The sequence below is a fragment of the Episyrphus balteatus genome, chromosome 1, assembly GCF_945859705.1.
Source record: "Episyrphus balteatus chromosome 1, idEpiBalt1.1, whole genome shotgun sequence".
Taxonomy (NCBI): domain Eukaryota; kingdom Metazoa; phylum Arthropoda; class Insecta; order Diptera; family Syrphidae; genus Episyrphus; species Episyrphus balteatus.
In genome coordinates, this window is record NC_079134.1 from 157,965,090 (window position 1) to 157,985,700 (window position 20,611).

General features: G+C 31.9%; 1 protein-coding gene across 1 annotated transcript in view; it reads left to right on the top strand.

Annotated features, from left to right (window-relative positions):
• LOC129907691 (ornithine decarboxylase antizyme) overlaps positions 1-20,611 on the top strand; it is a 44,729-nt gene that overhangs the window by 11,603 nt on the left and 12,515 nt on the right.

Below are 20,611 nucleotides of genomic sequence, written 5' to 3' on the forward strand. Positions count from 1 at the left end.
TACATTCATATTTATCATTTTTTTTTTTTAAAGATTTTTCTCACTTTTGCGTTTTATTATTGCTTGCATTAGCTATATTTTGACAAATATTAATTTTTGTCGGTACATTTTATATATTAAAATGCAAGACTGTGAGCAAGAAGGTTGTGTATGAGAGTAATATTATACTAGTTAAGATAAATGGTTAGGTTTTCGAATAGATATAAGTCCAAATAGTGTATATCTTTAGTACATACAAATATAAATCAATCTATAAAGATTAATATGCCCCCCGAAAATCGGTCTTACATATATTTAAACCTGTATATTTACCAATTATTTCTATCTTAGTGACCTTTATCTTACCTAAAGCCCGCTAAGGATTTAATATACTGTATGTTTACCAATGTATCAGTTTTTATAAGACCTCTCCGTGCTAAATATATTGTTACAAAAAGCGCACAGAGTCTACTGTCATGATAAATTGGGAACGACAACGCAATTACATACTAAAAACACACTACATAAATGATATTTATGGTTAACTAGCAAACTACTCGCGATTTTTCGCAGGTTTTCCTATCAGAATATTAAATACATTTTTCTGAAATGAAATGTACTCAATTGTAACCTAATTTTTTTTAACATCAATGATGTCATAAGACAATGGATTCAATGTAAATTTAATTCTTGTATGTTTTTAAATTATCTCGAATGATAGCTTTATTTGTCAAAGTTTCACAGTTTGTTGGTGTAGTGCAATTTACGTGACTAAAACGACGCAAAATAGAGGTATCCGCAAAATTTTTATCGTAAATGAAAAATTGATTGTTTTGATCTTAAAGCGTTAATTTATGCTTGACTTCTCTATCGTTATGAAAACAAGTAAGGACACAATTATTTCACCTGCTCGGAAAGTAGTACATCAGAAAGTAACCTTTTGGGAATATCACAAAAATACATTCATTTTTGCACGATGACTCCATGAAAGGGCAAGGCCTTGACTTAGAACTCTCAACCATTCTGTAATAAGTTTTTGTAAGAATAGACCCCACCTTCAATACTTTTTCATAACAAATGTACCTTTTGAGGATTAGTCTATTCCTGGCAAAATGTCGTAGCCATTGACTTAATATATATGGACTGCTAGAAGCATATTCAGGTTGGTTCCACTTGTTTCTTCGCGATACTAGCGCCCTAAAAAAAAAGCGGAGAATAAGTGCAACATCTTTGACGAAGTGCGAAAGGAACAAATATAGAAAAACAGAGAAAGCACTACCTTTTAACGACATATGTCATTCACTAAAAGTTTCCTCTTTTCGCCGTCTAAGGTTATACCGCTAGTAGAGCTAGAAAGATGTAGAATCATTTATTTTTCAATTTTTGTATGGAAAAGTCAAACGACTAGCAGTCCATATATAGTAGGTCAATGGTCGTAGCCTTGAAAAAATATCTAGAAAGACGGTGAAGGTTGGATTTGAACCGAGAACCTCTATCGCAACGTTTTACAATTTATTGGTGGTACTGGGAATATCACGTAAGATTTTTTGTCCCATATTTTTGTCTTTAAGCTCTTAAAATAAGTAATCCTACGTTTATAGAGAGCCATAAGAAATTTAAAATCTTATAAGTTCCTGTCTGTTCACTATCTGTGTTTAGTTTTATTTGATAGGATGGCAATCACCATCGAAATGTTGGGAAACTAATGAAATTGTTGTTTCATTAAAACACCACTACGACCAAAACAGCCGATGAGAAAAAATTGGAATATTCTCAAACATCTTTAATGTGTTTAGTTATATCTCGTAAACGTGTTGGCTTTTTATAGAGATACTATTTTTGAACTTGTTTGTTCTGATTTCAAAATTAAATAACGTATCAGTAGCAAGTTTTTCAAATTTGATGTATGTTTTAAACATTTTTCATAAATTTGAGTTTACTTTTAACACAAAAGAACACATTTATCTGAAAGTGCTTTTAATATTTTTTTTAGCTATAAATGCGGGTTGCATGTTTGCATAAAAAGTTATTCTGTTTCCGACGTTCTGTAATTACCCACAACTGTCTCATTCTACTGCTTAATCCTTTTGAACTGTCGCATGCTTGAGGTGAACTGCATAATGCAGGTATCGTTGCATTCGTTTAACCCAAAGCTTTTATTATTCCACATTTAATGGTAGATAAATAATTTTTCTTTTATAAAGGATAATAGGGTTATTTTTTATTTATTATACCCCTTCCGCAATATTCTTCTGAATACGGCCTTGAAAAGCAACAAATGGAATAACAACACAATAAGGTTTCTGTTTTTTTTTTTTTTTAATTTTTTTTTTAATAAAAAAAATCTATAGATCATTTCTGCATACCTCTGCGCGTAAACAAATTTATTTTTATTTGGAATGTTGTTTTTTTTTGTCTATTGTTGTCATTATTTTTTTCATTTGGTTTCTTGGCTTTTGTCTATCATGCTTATAGACTTCCCTTACTTAAAAATACTATATCTACGTAATGTAGCTTATGTTTCTAATTTTGTTGATTTGATTTTCGCAATCGTCCGTACATTATAAAACTTAGCTAGGTATATAGAATTGTTGCGAACCGAACAACCGGTGAAAATGGTTGTGAGAATTGTGAGAGAGAATAAAATTTCTTATTTAATGCCAACTGCGTTTTTGTTCGTCCAATTACAAAACAAATACGTTAAGTTGACCAATTCATTAGTATAGTGCTGCCGGTAAATAATAACAACAACAACCACAGCTACTTCGAGCTACGACCTCACACAACAGGCTAGCTAGCAAATATAAAAAGCAAATTGTTCAGCTCCTAGAAATTAGTCTGCTCGCAGTTCATGCACAGCACACTGGTGCAATCGCGTTTACGGTTTCGTACAACCTACTCGCAAAAAATATTTTATCTGTGATATCCTTTGGAGGCTTATTTTTTTTCTGTGCGACCTGTCTCAACTGTGATATAGATAATTAATCTACATTTTTCTTTTGTGTCTTATCGACGACAAAACTAAACAAAGCATTTTTTCTTTGGCGTGGGCGTGGTATGTTTCAATTAAAAAAATAAAAATATTTTTATAAAATAAAAGCAAAACAATGTTTATTGTAATCGTAGAGAATGTTTTTGTTTTTAATCTTGATGTGAATATATTCCATGGCATTTTTTTTATTAAAAACAAAAAACAATAGAAAAGTCTAAAATAATCCAGTTTATGCATCAAAGCTTTTCCATTTTCTTTTTTGTGATTATTTTTTTGTAGGATTTTGAAATCAAAACAACCTATCTCTAATTTACCCTTTTACTTCTATCTTCTTCAAATATCAACATTTACGATGTAAAAACTAATGAAATTGAAATTTAGCTAAAAGAATATTTACGTAGTTCCATGTTTAATGCACTAACAGTTGTAAAAATAAAAAGTTCACAAATTTCTCTGAAAATTTCGTGGAAAATTGGAAAGATTTTTTAAATTGAATCTTTCTCGAAATTTTTTTCTGTAGTTGGAAACTCTATTTCAACTATCCGATAAATCAAATCAAATTTATAATTTTGTGCTTATTTATAGGCTGACCAGCAAATTTGTACACAATAAAAAACAACAAATAATAAATTGAAGAAAATAAGTGAGTTAAATATTTAGGTGTAAATAAAGGTTTTAAATTGGGTGACTTTCTGCTGCCCATGATTTTTCTTAACCTTTAATTATTGGTATTTTCAAAATTGTAGTTTTCTTAAATCGGCATCGGTTATTGTATTTAAACTCGTTTCATTTTCTACATGGTATATGGAAATTTTGAAAATGTCAGTGCCGCAACATGTCCATTTTGTTTTTTTTTTTTTTTTGCTGAATGAATTATTTCTACCAATTATTGCTGTCTTAAGATTCTGTCATTAGTTTGTGTTGGAAAATGCATTTTCCGTCGTATAAGCCGACGGATAATATATTTTCCAACCCAAACTATGATTCTGTATTTTAGTAAGTTAAGTCGAATAGTGTTCGTTTTCAATTCAAACAAACAAATAAGAAATTAAACTAAAAATTCTCCAAAATATAAGGCTTTTTTTTTGTATAATTTTCGAGCACTAAAGGGATTTTGGATAACCTTAATATGTATATAAACACAGTAGGAGCTTTAGGGAAAGAGGGAAGGATTTAAAAGGAGATGCCGATGCACATTGGTTTTAAAGTTGTGTGAACATTAAAATAGGAGGAAAAAACTGAGGCGGGTAATGCATTCTACATTCTCGTAGTACGACTAAGGAAAGAATCTCTATACTTGACTGCTCTAGTGTAAACTGATGGGCATTCCTTGAAGAAATTATAAATTTAAACTTTTAAACAGATTATTATCTTGAGTTCTGTTAGTTACATTGTCAAATTTAAAATCTTCAAGCTTACGGAAAATTTCAGAGCATTAGTTCTTATGTTAATTTAATTGGAAAACTCACGTTGTTAACCTCCCCGAAAAATATATAAAGCTCCTAATTAAAGCTTTTGAATTACCTAGTTAACAGGAACCACACAGATCGGGAAAAATGTTGTGTTTCATGCAAATTTTTCCGAATTCAAATTTTCTGTCGGATTGTTTCCAAGAAGTACGCATTTCACAAAAACCAAAAAAAAAAAATTTTGCTGGAACAATATATAGTTTAATTAATTATTTAAATAGCTTTGAACATTGCAATAGTCTTTATTTGAATGAAAATAGTTATTCTTAACTTTTGTGACTTAAGTTAATATTTATTTTAAAATAAAATTTACTTTACAACCCTCAGACCATTTAACATTTTATTTTATCTCTCCACATTCAAAAATTCTCCAAAGATTTTCTATTGGATTACAATCCAAAAAAGTCGGGCTACTTCATAAATCTTATGATTTTGTACTAAAAACTATTCCAAACTTTGCCAACTGATTTGAACCAAATTGCTGAAATCATGATGAAATTGTAGTTCTTGCCGTAAAACTAGTTGACAAGTTTCCTAAGAGTTACTGCCGTTTAGGCTGCTCAACTCATACTCGTCAGTTTAGAGGAGAAGAAGGCAGATGAAAGTTGCTTCCATATCGTCTATCTCTTTAAGAGTTTTGTTTTTTTTTTTTTATTTGTTTTGTATTTTCGGTCAAAACTTAACTTAATACTGGCTAAGTCTTGACTTAACTTAATACTGGCTTAGTCTTGATTTCCAGTCAGTCAGTAGTGTTTAATAAGATCGCAATCCTTCATTTAATTTTTAATGTTTCTGTGCAAAAAAAAAAAAATTGCTGAAAAAAATATTTTCGTCATAGCATTTGTCTTTGTCCATATACGGTTCGACATTTATTTTATTAGAATCGTATTGATTAAACACAAGCACATTTTGTAACCGTTTTAGTTATTGTATCTTAAAAATTGTATCTAATATACATAAGAAGGTACTTTGTTTTAAAAGAATCGATAGATTCATGTTGTAGTCGCTACTGCAACCATGTTGTACTCGATAGTGCAACAATGTAGCAATAAATTGTGCAACCATGTTGCTGTAAGTGAAGTTGAGGCAACAACTGTTGCTACAAATGCCCAAAGAGAATGTCCAATAATTTCGGTAAAAGAAGCTTTCTTTTATTATAAAAATTTTTGAACGCTATCTTACGGTAGGAAAAAAACATTCGACAAATTACCGTCATCACGAAAACACAAAAGTGGTACTTCTCGTGTGTGAAAAGAAATTTAAAGAAATTTAAGACAATTAAGATTGCAAGATAGTTAAACTATCCTTTTGATATATAAGTTGTGAACTCAAGTTTTAAGGTAAATTAATTGACCCTTAGTTTTTGATTTTTTTGTTTAATTAATAAATTTTTTTAAATTATAGGCGGTTCTTGAATATAAGAGCCGTCATCTATTCTACCCCGGTGCTAGACAGGAAACTTCCATTAGGAAAATTGCTTCCGGAAAACCCGGAAAAGTCTCACCGAATATTCCTAATAATACCAGGCGAGCAGGAAAATTAGGCAGTGACATAACAAGGAAATACTTAAGTTGAAATCAACTAAATTTAAACCGACCGAAACATAATACCTGTCGACTAAAAATAGTCCACCGATTCTTCAGCAAGTACATAGCTCAGAGGTCTTACGCTCCGATATATGCGAACGAGCTGGGAGGGTTCGACGTTCAAATCCCGAGCCGAACCAATTCAAAAATTATTTTTTTTAATTTTTTTTATATTTTTTTTTAATTTTTAAAATAAGATTTTTTGTTTAATAAGTAGTGTTTCTGATAATTTGCTATATTTTTGCTCACCGCGTTACTTCAGCAAAAAAAGTGTTAGAACAATTTTATCAGTACGTGAACCGTACTTAAAGTAAAGTAACTCACGAAATTAAAAGTGTTATATATATAATATTAAAATTTGAAATTTATGAGTGAACGTGGATTGAAATCCTCAAAATCAAAAAATCAACACCTACTTCAGCAGTGGCCACTTAAGAAGGAAATAAAGGGTGAGTTTTCTCTTTAAAATTGATTGCATAAATACATATATATATATATCTACTTATTATAATAATTGCGGGAGTTAAAAGGGTATATATTGTGTGGGGATCAATGATAAATTAATTAATAATAAAATTGAATAAAAGAGGATTTTTATATCCCAAAACTATATAATAAATCGAAGACGTATTTATAAGATTGCGAAGAACAATTATTTTAAGAATGTGATTCCGTGGCATAATAAAGCGAATTAATACATAAACTTACTTAAAACTTAAACTTATAAATCTATACTAAGAAACTTAAACTTTAATTTTTTTATTATAAATATTGATTTACATTTGAATTTTTAAATGAATTAAAAACACAAACTTATAATCATAAATAAAACAAATGTAATAAAACTTTAAGTAATAATTTTTTTTAATTAAAACCAACATGAAACTCATATATTTAATTTCATGAAGATTTTGAGAATCTCACTATGAAGAGTGAATAGAGTAAGTTTATAAAGAGATGAGGAAGGCAGTTTGAGAGAATGATGTTCTGGGAGTGAGAAAGATACCTAGTTAAGGGATCGTCTAAGCGAGTACGACGACAATGGTAGGGAGGGCAGGAAGGATTCTCGCGCATCTTCAAACACCTATAGATGCTTAAAGTCTGATATGATTAATTTTTTTTTGTAAGGTATAATAAGGTCAAACAACCCACCCCACCGACGAGCTAAAATGGGAACTAGCATATCAGCACTGACCGAAAGCCTAAAATAATACGTTACAAAATGGCGCCCGCAACGTGGAGCCCACTATTACAGTATAGTGAGGCTAATATTTTACTGAGCCACTTCAATTTGATTTTTTTTAATATTTATTTTTTTATTGAATTTTAATTTTGTTTTGATTTTTGAATAACTGGGTAGAGTCGTTCTTGTGAGTCCCTATGACTGGATGTAGAGCATTCGGTATCGAGTTGCAACAAGAAAGACGAAACCAAAAAAATATCCATATACAAGAAGGTATAAGGTTTCGAGTCTGTGAGTATCGATTTGGTACTCGTAACGCCGAACAAATTTAGCCCTTGCTTGGAGATTTAAGTGGGAAGAAGACTCGCCAATGCGGGAGTGTTTGCAGAAGTCCTTCCCACAAATTCTCAGAATTCTTTTATTCTTTTTTTTAGAGTCTTTTCAGATGGGAAGCGTCTGTTGATGTCCTATTGAAAGAAAAAGAATTTAATTTCATTATTAATAATTGTAACATTAGTTTCAGATAAATACCAATAGTTTATTTTAATTTTGTATATCTTGGCTCGCAGGACTACGGTGTCTTCTCATTCTTAAGATTTTAATCCTCTCATACATCGTCATCCTCATCTCTTTAGTAATCAATGCAAAGTTTCTGAAAAGGAAATAATTTAACAAATATAAAAACGTTTGGTTTTTACATTAAATTTTTTTAAACAAAATATAATTAAAAATAGATTTTGATTTTTTTTCTTATTTATTTATACATAAACATATCTTTATAACTGAATTATAAACATATCTATTCATTAAAACAAAATACAAATACAATTTTGAATTGGTTCGAGTTGGTGAATAAACTTTTCGGTTACTCAATACGAAAAATTGAAAGGTGTTTAGAACTATCTTTTTGGGGTTCAAAAGCATGAGCCAAAACGGACCAAGGAAAAGTTTTCTTGGCAGTAGTTGGGGAAATCTTCGAGCAATATCTGAAGCGAGATTCGAAAGCTTTGTACGTCGTTTTAATAACACGATAGATAGATTTAACTTAGATCAGTCAGTAGATTTTTCAAGAGAATTAAATTCAATTATTTCAGAGTATAGCGCCGACATGTCGAATGCAGAGGGTTCAGTAGAACCTTCTGAGGTGAATCAAAGCACAGAGTCAGATGTAGACTTAGCAAACAAAACGTTTGAGAATGGAATAGATCCTACACGGACAGTACAGGCTGTCCCACCTGGGGCAGGGACTTCCAACACAGTCACTGGTACAGGAAGCGTTGAACGCGATGATTTTGCTGATAGGGTCGAGAGAAGTCTTATCGATAATCAAATGCGGGTATTCGAACAAATGAAACAGTTTATGGAAAGCGTTAATAAACGCATAGATGCACTCAGCAAACCTGTAAATGCACATGGTACCACTGATTTTGCGGGAAGTAATCCGCAACCGGCTGCATCTGAACAATTTAGACACCACTTCATGTCTCCTTTGACTGGAGATTTTGGTGCAATGTCGTTAGCAAACTCAGATGATTCTGAAAAATGCCGTCTCGATAGATGGCACATAAATTACGATGGCACAACTAATGTAGGGGATTTCCTATTCCAAGTAGATACGTGTCAAGCTTCTTCCAGATACTCAGATAAGCAAATTACTTCAAAGTTTCACACAATACTCAGTGGCAGGGCTAATGTCTGGTTTTGGAGATATTTGCGCAAAAAACCGGAAGCGAAATTGGAAGAAGTAAAATCTGAGATGCGGAAGGAGTTTGGAAGACCTGAAAGTGATGTAGATATTTATATGCGTTTACTTACTCGGAAGCAGGGGTCTAAAGAGTCCTTTGACGAATTTTATAATGCCATTATTACTATCAATGATAGAATGAAAGAACCTTTCGACAACAAGAAGTTGGCAAACGTCATACGAAGTAATGTTCGAGATAAGTTGGGGGAGATTCTGCTTTCTGCCGATGTAAAAACCTTAGAACAAGTAAGAAATAAGGCAAGGGAAGCAGAAAGATACCTGGCTAAACGGGTTTCTTCGCCAAAAGTTCATGAAATAACTTTTGAAGAAGAACAAGACCAACCAGACCTAGAAGGTGAAGAAATTGCGGCCTTTTCGCATCAAAATAGGGTAGGGTCATCACCAAGTTATAGCTGCCATAATTGCGACGAAAAGGGACACTCCTATTTATATTGTCCTTCGCACACACGTAACTTGTTTTGTTACTTTTGTGGAGCAAAAAGCGTAACTACAGTTGAGTGTGGAAAACATGCGGGAAACTTTCGACGGGACGAGAAGAAGGGCTGGGAAAGTCGTCCCTCGAAAACCAATCAAGGCCCTTCCAAACAATAAATAACATTAATAATAATAAAAATCTCACCTCTGAAGAAATTGACTCCCTACAACAACCGGGAGCAGATCAGCTGTGTCAGGAATTAGGGAGTAAAATCGAAGAGTCAGTTCCACCAAAAATCTTGAAACGTGAAGTATCGGAAGAGCTTCGTAGCCATCCCAGGCACACGTATGAACTTAAGTCTCTCCATGATCGCAAGGTAAATTACGAAAAAGCCCGTGCTAGAATCATGGGAACAAAAAATTTAGTAAATAAAAAAATACAAAGGTGTAGAGGTAGATATAGAAATCGAAGAAAAATAAAAAAACTCATTGTAGACTCGATAATCTGTTCAGAAACAGATGGTAGGATGTACGCTAACGTACTACTTAAGGATGAAGCTAATTTCGGGTTGTTAGATAGTGGAGCATCTATCTCGGTGTTAGGTAACGGTTGTTGGGATTTAGTGAAAAGAATTGGAGTCGAAGTAAAACAATATAAAAATCTCGTACGTACAGCGGACGGCAAGTCCCACGATATTGTAGGGTATTGTAATATTCCTACCAAATATAATGGCGTATCTAAGCTCATTTCTTATTATTTAATCCCAAATTTAACCCAGAAACTATATCTAGGGATGAATTTTTGGAAAGAGTTCAATTTGTTACCTCAGATAAATGAAATTCAAGCCGACTCACACGATAACGAAAATCAAACGAGTTTTAAGGAAGAAGCGGAGCTTATAGATCTTACTCCAGAACAGAAAGTAAAGCTAGAGTCAACAAAAAAATTGTTTCCCAACTTTGTAGAGTTAGGTTTGGGGAAAACTAATATAGGTATACATTCCATAGACACAGGTACAGCGGTTCCTATTAAATCACGACATTACCCATTGTCCCCGGTCCGTCAGGAAGAAGTTTACAAGGAGTTGGACCGCATGTTAGAACTTGGTGTTATCGAGGAGTGCAATTCTCCGTGGTGTTGCCCATTGGTTTTGGTTAGAAAACCCGGCAAAGTTCGTTTGTGTTTAGACTTTCGAAAAGTCAATGCTGTCACGGTAAAAGATGCTTACCCAATGCCTCACGTCGATGGTCTTTTAAGTCGTATAAAAGATACGCATTTCATTTCGGGCATTGATCTCAAGGACGCGTATTGGCAGATTCCATTGGAAGAAAGTTCTCGGCCTAAAACTGCGTTTGCAGTCCCCGGGAAACCGCTTTACCAGTTTAAAGTCATGCCATTCGGACTGAGTAATGCGGCACAGACTTTGTGTCGTACGCTGGATAAGGTTCTGCCATCGCATCTGAGGGACAATGTGTTCCTGTATCTAGACGACTTATTGATCTGTACAGAAGATTTTGAAAGTCATATTAGCATCCTTACTGAAGTTGCTTCTTGTTTGCGCCGGGCTAATCTAACCATAAACCTCGATAAGAGCAAGTTCTGCATGCGGGAGATTAAGTATCTTGGATACATAGTCGGCCAAGGTACTTTGAAGACTAATCCTGACAAGATTGAGGCAATGGTGGACTTCCCCATCCCTAAATCTCAAAGACAGGTTCGAAGATTCTTAGGACTCACTGGGTGGTATAGGCGTTTTATAAAAAATTATTCTGACCTAGCAGCCCCTTTAACAGATTGTCTGAAGAAGAAAAAGTTTGAGCTAACTACAAAAGCATTAGAAGCTTTCAGTAATCTAAAAGAAGCACTTATTTCAGCACCAGTATTAAACCAACCAGATTTCAAGAAACCCTTTACAATACAATGCGATGCTTCATCGGAAGGAATTGGAGGGGTTCTCTTCCAACTAGATGAGAATCAAAATGAAAAACCGATTGCTTATATGTCAAAAAAACTCAACAAAGCCCAAAAAAATTATACGGTTACTGAATTGGAATGTCTGGCTGCTGTTTTGAGCATTAGGAAATTTCGAGCGTACGTTGAGGGATTACCTTTTCGAGTGATAACTGATCACTCAAGTCTGAAATGGTTAATGTCGTTGAAAGACTTGAGTGGGAGGTTGGCGAGGTGGAGCTTGGAGCTGCAAGGCTTCGATTTCAGCATCGAACACCGAAAAGGATCTCTCAACGTAGTGCCCGACACCTTATCTCGAATGGATATGGAAGAGATTTCAACGACAGGGTTTGGTTTAGATGAAAACATTGATGAGATTTTTGTGACATGTATTGGGGATGAAGTAGATTTGGAAGCAGAAGATTTCGATTCAGAAGAATATTCTAAATTAAGAGAAAATATTATCTCGGAACAAGATGCACTTCCAGACTTAGTGGTCTCTGGTAAATATGTTTACAAAAGAATTCGTTTTAGAAGTGGTGAAATAGGTGAAGAAGATTCTCTCTGGAGGCTTTGGTTACCCGAAACACTTACACAGAGAGTAGTAGAGTTAGCTCACGGAAGTAGACTATCCTTACACAGTGGTTTCGCGAAAACTTATGAAAGAATCCGTGAAAAATACTTTTGGCCCAAAATGGCCGCAGATATTAAAAATCTTGTAAATGAATGTGAAATTTGTAAGACGGTAAAGGCTCCAAACATTTCGTTACGTGCTCCCATCAAAAACCAGATTATGACCGAAAGGCCGATGCAACGAATTTTTATAGATTTGTTAGGACCTTATCCAAGGACAAAGAGTGGTAACGTTTACGTTTTTATAGTGTTAGATCACTTTACTAAATTTATTTTCTTGAAAGCGCTTTCGAAAGCAACTTCCACTAAAATTATTCAATTTTTAGAAAATGACATCTTCCACCAATTTGGAACTCCGGAAATAGTTCATTCAGACAACGGTCGGCAGTTTGTGTCGAAAGATTTTCAAACCTTTTTAAATAAATACGGTGTTAAACATCAAAAAACGGCCTTATACTCTCCACAAGCTAATAATTCTGAAAGAGTAAATCGAAATATTTTGAGCAAATTAAGAATAGTCATCTCTAAGGAACAAAACGACTGGGATATACACTTGTCGAGCATAGCGTGTTCTTTACGCTCGGATGTACATGATGCAATAGGTTGTCAACCCTATTTTGCACTATTTGGGCAAAACATGGTAGTTCATGCATCTTCCTACAAAATAATGAGAAACTTAAAGGCACTCGCAGATCCCGAAATAACAACTACACCAAAAGAAGCAAAAGCAATTCTATCGCGGCAAAAATTATCTGAAAATTTAAAGAAAGCTCACATAAAATCTAAAAATACTTACAATTTGCGTTCCAAGCCGGTTGATTACAAAATCGGACAGGAAGTCTTTCATCGAAATTTTGCTCAAAGTAACTTTGCGAAAGGCATAAATGCTAAGTTATTGCCTAAGTTTCTCAAATCTCGAGTTCTTAGAAAAGTTGGTTCTTGTATGTACGAACTCGAAACTCGTGATGGCAAGCGTTTAGGTGTTTTCCACTCTAAAGACATAAGACAATAATCTGAAAAAAAAAAAGGAAGAAAATTACAATGTTCACAATTCACATCTACTAAAAATTTGTTTGTTTGACTTATCTGAAATGCCCGGCAAGAGACTTCAGGGCGTTAGGTACGGCTCCCACGTTGTTAAGATGGAGATATAATCAGTTAAATTTTAAGTCACACAACATCATTTGTGATTTGCTAGCATTCGTTTCTTTTGGTTGAATGACGTATCGAGTTTAGTTTATATTTTTTAGTAGGTTATATGTTAACGTTTGAAAAAATTATAATAACACCAATAACTTACTCCTTGAATTTTTTTTATCTCTTGGTTTTGGGTGTATCCTCATGGATAGATTGACAACTATTGAACGTGGGTTCATAAGCGTTGTTTTCGAGAGTTTTGTCTTCAAAAACAAGCTTAGCCCTGTAACCGTTTTAGTTATTGTATCTTAAAAATTGTATCTAATATACATAAGAAGGTACTTTGTTTTAAAAGAATCGATAGATTCATGTTGTAGTCGCTACTGCAACCATGTTGTACTCGATAGTGCAACAATGTAGCAATAAATTGTGCAACCATGTTGCTGTAAGTGAAGTTGAGGCAACAACTGTTGCTACAAATGCCCAAAGAGAATGTCCAATAATTTCGGTAAAAGAAGCTTTCTTTTATTATAAAAATTTTTGAACGCTATCTTACGGTAGGAAAAAAACATTCGACAAATTACCGTCATCACGAAAACACAAAAGTGGTACTTCTCGTGTGTGAAAAGAAATTTAAAGAAATTTAAGACAATTAAGATTGCAAGATAGTTAAACTATCCTTTTGATATATAAGTTGTGAACTCAAGTTTTAAGGTAAATTAATTGACCCTTAGTTTTTGATTTTTTTGTTTAATTAATAAATTTTTTTAAATTATAGGCGGTTCTTGAATATAAGAGCCGTCATCTATTCTACCCCGGTGCTAGACAGGAAACTTCCATTAGGAAAATTGCTTCCGGAAAACCCGGAAAAGTCTCACCGAATATTCCTAATAATACCAGGCGAGCAGGAAAATTAGGCAGTGACATAACAAGGAAATACTTAAGTTGAAATCAACTAAATTTAAACCGACCGAAACATAATACCTGTCGACTAAAAATAGTCCACCGATTCTTCAGCAAGTACATAGCTCAGAGGTCTTACGCTCCGATATATGCGAACGAGCTGGGAGGGTTCGACGTTCAAATCCCGAGCCGAACCAATTCAAAAATTATTTTTTTTAATTTTTTTTATATTTTTTTTTAATTTTTAAAATAAGATTTTTTGTTTAATAAGTAGTGTTTCTGATAATTTGCTATATTTTTGCTCACCGCGTTACTTCAGCAAAAAAAGTGTTAGAACAATTTTATCAGTACGTGAACCGTACTTAAAGTAAAGTAACTCACGAAATTAAAAGTGTTATATATATAATATTAAAATTTGAAATTTATGAGTGAACGTGGATTGAAATCCTCAAAATCAAAAAATCAACACCTACTTCAGCAGTGGCCACTTAAGAAGGAAATAAAGGGTGAGTTTTCTCTTTAAAATTGATTGCATAAATACATATATATATATATCTACTTATTATAATAATTGCGGGAGTTAAAAGGGTATATATTGTGTGGGGATCAATGATAAATTAATTAATAATAAAATTGAATAAAAGAGGATTTTTATATCCCAAAACTATATAATAAATCGAAGACGTATTTATAAGATTGCGAAGAACAATTATTTTAAGAATGTGATTCCGTGGCATAATAAAGCGAATTAATACATAAACTTACTTAAAACTTAAACTTATAAATCTATACTAAGAAACTTAAACTTTAATTTTTTTATTATAAATATTGATTTACATTTGAATTTTTAAATGAATTAAAAACACAAACTTATAATCATAAATAAAACAAATGTAATAAAACTTTAAGTAATAATTTTTTTTAATTAAAACCAACATGAAACTCATATATTTAATTTCATGAAGATTTTGAGAATCTCACTATGAAGAGTGAATAGAGTAAGTTTATAAAGAGATGAGGAAGGCAGTTTGAGAGAATGATGTTCTGGGAGTGAGAAAGATACCTAGTTAAGGGATCGTCTAAGCGAGTACGACGACAATGGTAGGGAGGGCAGGAAGGATTCTCGCGCATCTTCAAACACCTATAGATGCTTAAAGTCTGATATGATTAATTTTTTTTTGTAAGGTATAATAAGGTCAAACAACCCACCCCACCGACGAGCTAAAATGGGAACTAGCATATCAGCACTGACCGAAAGCCTAAAATAATACGTTACAATTTTTAAATTAATGTAGATGAGATTCATCATTTTTATTGAAATAAATTTCATTCTGTCTTTGTTGTTGCAATTCAACCCCAAAGCAAACAATTATTCGTATAAATAATTTTCATGCTGTTTATCACGTACTCCATACCAGACAGATGGCAAGAATTTTTGTATGTATCTAATTATTGTAAATCTTATTCATAACCAACAAATAGCAGCCGCAGTGATTGCGTATAGAGTGTTAAAAGAACACAAACACAAAGTTAGCACAAGCTACTTTACATTTTCTTTCGTTTCGATGTAATATGAACTTGGGTATGGTATAAATGTACATTATGGTTTTTCGTTCAAACCAGAATAATCTACCAGAGCAGAGGTTAAAGAATGAGTTCATGAAGTAAATGAGAGTATTTAGCACTTTATTGTGGTTTTTATAACTAGGTCAATGGGATTTAATTTATTTTTATTATTTTTTTTTTTTGTTTTTGCTTTGAACAAATAGTTTTCAAGGTGATTAAAACTTGGCAAAAAATCTTAAATTTAATAATTAAGGATACTGTTTTAAAGGAAAATAGTTTAGGAGGAACCTGGCATGCAAAAAACTTCTTTTTTTTTGTAATTTAATATTCCTTTCTTTAAGAAAAATGATTGTATTGATAGTCGGTAGTTTTATAAAATAATTAATAACCAGTTGTGCAGAACGGGAATCAATCCCTGATACTTGAACATTGATAAAAAATATCAATCAAAACGCGATATTCAGGAAAATTTTTTCAATTTTTGAGTATCTGCGATTTCATTGATTTTGCATGTGTCAAGTGTCAAGTCAAGGGTAGGGGGTGGCATTTAGCACTAGGGAAGTTGCAAGTGTGTCATGTGTTATGTGGTCCTTTTTATGCAGCAATATTTCTTGAAGTTTATAAAGCGTTCCACATTCGTGTAGTGCGGCTGAAAAAAGAATATCTCTATTTGAGAGTTCGCATGAAATTGTACTCGATGGTAAACTGGAAAGTTATGCTATAATGTATGCTTTTTTTTGTTGTTATCGGCTATGGCTTATAACATGAAAAGTGACATTTTGTACAAAAACAATTTATAAAGAATAGAATTCAATATAAAGAATAGAGGAAGAAAAAAGTACAAACAGTTTGCGTCTTATTAATTTTTTTGTACAGCTTATGACTTGCGCTGAAAATACATACCTTTGAAAAATCCATATAAAGGAATACAAAACTTCATACAACAGCACTCTTCGAAAAACAAATAAAATTTCTTTTTTTGTTTTGTTTTCATTCAAAAAGTACGAGTTAGAGTAGATATGTATGTTAATGTTTAGTCAAAAAATGGTATTTTTTTGTTTTACTTAAATTTTTTTTTGTATAAAAAATGTATTTTCATGCAAAAGGCATACAAGAAAAAAAACAGATTTTTTCTGAATTTTTTTTTGTTTTTGGTAATTTCTCATTTTTGAACAACTTTTCAGATTCGTGCACAGCATCCTAAAATAAAAAAACAAAACCAGAATCCAAAAACAAATACACCAGAACTTTACACTTTTATGAATCTGAATACGATTTGACTGGAGATTATTATTCAGAAAAAAATCAGGTCACTGTATAAAAATCTCTGTAATCGAATCATTCGTAAATTCATACCAGAGTATACAAAAAAATTCAAGTTTTAAAAATGTATTCGAGTAACAAGTCAATAACCTTGTTTCCTTGTGTTGATGCTGTGTTGAAACTTTACAAAAATTTCGTTGTCATTTTGTAATTTTTATTCTAAGAATTTGTATTACAAAATTATTTATTTTTAGGCTAAAAAAATTGGAGGAATATTATCTTTAAAAATTAATTTTTTGTATTATATTACAAGAATTATTTTAATATCTTTAGAATAAAAAATACTATAAAAATAAATAGATACCAGAAATTTTTTTGTTGAATACTTGTTCTGTTTTTGTTGTTCATTAATGCTTTTGCTTAGAAAATCGAAAGTAATTTTCCCCCAAAAAAAAATCTTGAATCTACAAAATGGTTTCGAAAATATTTGTTCTATTATTATTATTTTTTCATTGTTTATGATATGGAATTTTCCCAATTATACTCGTACAACGTACATATAAGGTACTAATCAAAATAATTTAGTTTTATTGTCAGTCAAAACAATACTGTTTACACATAGCTCATTCTTTATTCTTCGACTCATGTGTATTATATTTGTATGATGAAATAGGAAAAATAAATAAATAAAATGAAATAATTTAAAATTCATTTAAATCAATGAAACGTTTGACGTCAATCGCTGCAGCAGTAAGCGTGTGTTTATTATGTCAACCGGTTTTTTTTTTTATTTTTAAACAAAACAAAAAAAGATACCATGCGAATGTTTACACACAAATTTTATGTGTTTACGTATAGGTGTTCGTTTCAATATTAAGTCTTTGTCTGAAGACAGCTTTTAGAAATTATTATGTTCTCACTTTTATTAAAGAGGAGTTGCAAATTAAATTTAAAATTAATTAACTTAAGATTTTCTCTTTAGCTTGATAAATATTTGTATGAGCATTATTCAGATATTAAATGTCTAATTTTCTAGTGCGTTAAATGTGCATTGTACAGACTGATGCAATTTATAAAATTTAATTTAAAACAAATACATATAATTATTGGTTCAATAGCATAAATAATTATAGAAATTTTAATGCAATTTTTTGCAAGCTTCTATCGGACTCTGAATAAAAAATGACAATTTTGTCTTCAATTGATAGTTGATAGAAAAAATTAAATTTCGACATCTTATTGCTTAATTCACAAAATTTTTGAAAATAGAGAATAATGCTTTCCATTATTAATTGAAATGTAATTGAACAATTCCATTAATAAGTTGACCAGTTTTCCCATTAATAAGGTTTGAAAACACCAAATTTTAGTATTTATCAACTATATAAGAGCCACAAGGTGACTGGTCTCAAAGTATACTGCTAAATATTTTGGGGTGGTTTCAACGAAAATTTGGGTTCCATATTTAAACAACGCCAAAATATTTTTTAAGTTCAATACATACTACGACAGAATTTTTTACCTTGTAGTTAGTGACGTCTGATATCTCAAAACTTTGGTTGAAAATAACGTCTTCCATCTTAAGACTGCTATTTATATTTACAGGTGCAATTTTTTACTGACGTCTGTAGTTTATGTTGACGTCTGCAGTTTATAATCACGTCTGATATTTTAGACTATTGCTAATAATGACGTGGTTAGAGTGGTTTTTTGTCTCAGTCAAACCAAGTTCTAAGATTAAGTATTTGAATTCTATTATTAATGGCAGGAATTTAGCTTTAAGTTATGTGTTAAGTAAATCTTACAGAAATTACTTTCAGGAATAGATAAGAAAAAGGTCAAAATACAAACCAAATTACTCAAAAATTCAACTTACAGTAAGTTTTTAACTTTCATATTTTAATTGCGTTAGTTGTAAGAACTCTGTAAGATTAGAAAAAAAATTAGTTTTGAGCATTCCGATGGCTTTACCTTTAAATTTTAAGATCCTGCCTATTTCTCCTTACGCAATCATGAAAGCAATAGTTAAAGCCGTCAGATCCTTCTAAACAAATTTTTTCTTATTTCATGCCATGAGATCAGCAAAAACTAATGTGTTACTTTTGCATATTTTTACCATAGTTGAGCTCGTTCGGATAAATAAATGTTGCTATAATTTTTGATTTTTTTTTTACATATTTGCTGTAAGCATTGATTTCTGTTTTCTCGTCTTCTGGCAATGATTATTAAAAGATAATAGAGAATTTTTGCATTTCTATCTGCTTTAACTTGCAAGTTTAAACCAGTAACTAGGGAGGAGGGGTTCTATTCAAATGAAAAAAAATAGGAGCACTTTATTCCCAGTGATTTCGCACAAAATAGCAAAACTTAATTAACTGAACATTTCCAATGAATGATTGTGTTCACAGAGAGAAAGTATACGGAGACATACAAAATCCTAAAATGTTGAAGAGTTTATTCGTAACTCTTCACTTGGAGTCTATTTCTTCTTATATTCAAACGATTGGGGGGCTATTCAAGTGAGCGGCACTGTACTTACATGTACACCATTCATACATACATACATTTATTATTTCGATGTCTATAGTTATCAATCTAGTTTCTAGTTTCACTCTTAAATGCAACAATTGTATTTTCCTTTCAAAAAAATATAAACATATGTACATATGTGCTTTATTCTCTATCTACAGCATTTGAAAAACCAACTTCCTCAGGAAATGAAATGGTTTTAATTACTCGCTTCTATCAGGCTTGTTCAAATTTGTTTACGTCAGCATGACTATTCACAATAACCGAGGCAATTAAATTGCCCAAATAAAAGATTAAAAAACAAAAAAACAAAAGTATTGTTCTCAAAATAAACACTTTAGAGATCAAAGTTCTGATTGACCTTGAAAATTCATGAAATGCAACGATATATTGAAGTTCAAGCAGTCAGTTGTCTGTACCCAGACAATCCAATATAGATTGTGATTTTTGTTTAAGCATTGGAGATTTCTCTTAACAATAAAAATGGGCAATTGGGTCGAATATACGAGTATATACTTGATTTTTATGGCTCAAAGCTATAAAATTATTATTTGTCGCAGATTCAAGCGTTTATTGTTAAAATTTTAAGGCATAAAAAAAGAGATGAACATTATGTACAACGAAAAAAAAAAAACTTGATTCATTATTTTTTCAGCTACAGATTTAATTTTGTGTTGTCTTTTACATAGTCACTCTGGTGTATGAGTAACATTTTTCTTTTTCATTGCGTTTTTGAATGAGTTATTTTTTGGAAACTAGCCTTTGAAATGATAAAATTGGTCATCAGAAATCTTACTTATCGGTTGCTTACATCTTGAAGCTCCTAATGTTAGGGCTCAACTAAAAAGAACGTGACTACACAGGGACTGCCCAGATGCCTATCGGGTGAGTTTATGGGCCTAAAAATCTGAATTTTTTTGAAAGTGTGATTCAGATGCAGTTTTTTTCTCATTTGAACTCTTTTATTTCAAATTGTCGATAGGCGCCTAACGAGGACACGTGTAGCCACAACGTTTGCCTGTCCAAGCGTCTGGGCAGGCAGTGCGTAGCCAAGTGCAAATGTATGTACGTTTTTTTTTTTTTTTTGAAACAAATTTTAATTTTTTCCATTATAAAGATAATCAATTATTTATTTGAAGTGGAAAAAAAATATCAAAAGTAATATTTTATTTTAGATAAGATTAATTTGGAGAGTAAATTGGTTTTTGTTAGATTACCTAATAAAATCTAAATTGTACTTC